We start from the raw sequence: 2,982 nt of genomic DNA on the forward strand, positions 1-2,982 counted from the left end.
ATGGTAATTGCGTCCTGACGTTTCGTCCACAACTGCGATGGACATTTTCAAAGGCGATGAGGCAGTGGACGAAGTGATCTCCCGTGCTTTCCTAATAAATCTTTTCTAAATGTGATTTGACCGGCCGTGAAAGCCTTCATAGTCTGATTAAATAACTTAATTTACATAAAATTAAAATAAAATAACCTAGTTTTATTACTTTATCGAAACTTGTCAAATAACAAAATAGATAACCGCATAACTACCGAAACGGGCGTCAGGTAAAAAATATTTTTGGAGAGTTTCTATAAAGCAGTAAAACTCGATTATTTTTTGTGCTAGTGAAAAAGCGATAATATTAAATAAAAAATAATCATTACGTTGTATATAAGGTTTGCCCACCTAAAAAATTATTTATGACAAAAAGATTTTAGAAAATATATCATTTGATAAAAAAACATGTTTTATTTTTCAATTAATTCAAAACACTTTATTCTGAGTCAGAAAAGCTATCAGACCTTTTGTACATGTTATTATTATGAAATGAAACTACCTATGTATTCTTTCGAATGCATTAGACCAACAATACTATTTGTGGATAATACATGTCTCTGTTTCGTTTTCAACAAATTAATTTGAGAAAACTTCCTTTTTTTAGTTTTAACCTTAAAACTAAAGCTTCTTTAATCTAAGGTTTCTAACGGTATTTTCTTACGGCTAAAAGGTAGGGCGGTAGCACCCACCCTGAAAACGTTAAAACGGTAGACTTGGCAAGCTTGTGCACGATCACATGTCATGCACTTCACATTTGACAGTAAACGATGATATACTATCACTTTGAATATAAAACTAACAATAAAGCAGTTTAGAGATGTTAATGGTAGATTAATTAATTTTGCATTTGTTCAAGAGTTGAATGAATTACAAGAAAAAGAGGGACTTCATCTTGGAACTAAACTAAGAAAACACCATATTAACTTTTTTAAACAAAAAATGAAAGTTAAACTTGCAACTCAACTTCTAAGCCGTTCGGTATCCGAGGCATTACTTTATTGTAGAGATAAGCTACATCTACCGGAATTTGCGAACTGTGGTCCCACTGCAAAATTTATTTTATTAGTCAATGATTCTTTTGATATTTTAAATTCCCACAAAATTTCTGATATATGCGTAGGTGTATTTGATTTTAAACAGGCTGCATGCTCATGAAATATAGAAAACATTAAATTGTTTTTTATTGAATTTAGTCACTATATAAATAATTTAACATTTTCCGATGGGACTCCTGTTGTAGATTCTCAAAGAAAGTCTGGTTTTGTGGGCTTATTAATGGGGCTTATGGCATTGTTAGGAGGTACGACGAATACGTTCTAAAAGGAGACTTAAAATTTATCCCTACGTATAAATTAAACCAGGACCATATTGAGTTGTTCTTTGGAACAATCCGGTCTCAAGGGGGAGACAATAACAATCCCACTTGCAGGCAATTTAATGCAGCATATAAAAAAATATTGATACACTCAGAAGTCAGGGAAGGTGGCGCTGGAAACTGTATACCCCTTGAAGACATTAACATATTAAATGTAAGTTCAAAGACCAAACCTCCAGAACAAATTATTAATGAGCCAATAATACTCAGGATGATATGTTGAATAATTACCTACATCATCACGATCATAACTGCTTACAGTACAGAGGTAATAACTTACATTGCAGGTTTCGTTTCTTTTAAACTAGGGCGGAAACTGCAATGTGAGCACTGTGTTTTGAATTCCTTGATAAAACATAAAACCAGAGGAGGTTTGAGTTACCCAAGTATTGACGTTATTGAAATTTGTGAAAAAACGGAAATGGTTTTAAAAAATGAGCAAATGTGTAATAAAAAACTCAATAAAGAAGTGGTGGCTTTGAAGATTTTAAAACATTTTATTGAAAAAAATATTTTTAATAATATGACTAAACATGACGTAACCCCATTAACCGAAAATCATAAAGTTCTTTTAATTAAATCTATTTGTAATTGTTACCTCACTACACGTATCCATTATATTTGCAAAAGTGCTGTGGCAGATAAAAAAATTCGCAGTATGTACACTAAATTGATTTTATTTAAAGGCCAATAAATAATTGTAGAACTGAAAATTTATTTGCGTTTACGAAAAACTTTTTTGAAGCGTGTTGATAAAATTTAAAATAACAAACATGTAAATTAACTTAAAAATAACTGTTTCTCTGTTTACGATGGAATACGAACACAAGATTGATTCAAATTTGGTTTTATATCTAATACATAATTATAGTTAATAAGTTAAATTTACGTCATTTTTTAAAGTAAAAAATTAAAAGTACCTAACCATATAGACTGCAGAATTTAATATAAGTTTATGTTACATTATGGAAGTACTTGTATTAATTCAAAATTCCTTAATATATTTAATATATTGTAATTGTGGTTTGTTTTTATTTAGCCTTTCCCCGCCACCTGTTTTTAAACTAACCAGATTTTTAAATTCAATAGTCTTCAATTAAATTAGAGGCTAGATAATTACATTTCACATTCATATTAATCCAATTTAAGGATGTGTATAATCTCGTCAAGCTTCATTAATTCACTACAACAGATTAACCTATGTTGATTCCATTTTTTATCAAATATATTATCAGTGTATACTATATTTTCAACATTTTATCATATTCTAATGTCCATGGTCGGCCATATCCAACCTCCCTTCCGGTCCATAGAACAATTCCGGTCGCACTGATTTGAGCGTGTTGCTGATTTTTCCGCTAGAGCTAGTTCGTCGGAACTTTTGCTCTTTTTTGAGTGCCTTTAACGGCTTATTTGAATTTGTCGAAATTGAAAAAGAGGTAATGAGAATGCCGCCCAAGCATTACTTGCCCTGTGTACCTCTGGCTAGGTTTGCTGTGGAGGAGAAATGATAGGGGGGGAGGGGAGAAAGGGGTTTTGAGGTATAAGGGTGGTGTGGGGGGGTAAAATGTGTG

The sequence above is a fragment of the Dendroctonus ponderosae genome, unplaced genomic scaffold (genome assembly GCF_020466585.1).
Source record: "Dendroctonus ponderosae isolate FM_Combo_2020 unplaced genomic scaffold, Dpon_F_20191213v2 Dpon_F_20191213_8, whole genome shotgun sequence".
Lineage (NCBI taxonomy): Eukaryota > Metazoa > Arthropoda > Insecta > Coleoptera > Curculionidae > Dendroctonus > Dendroctonus ponderosae.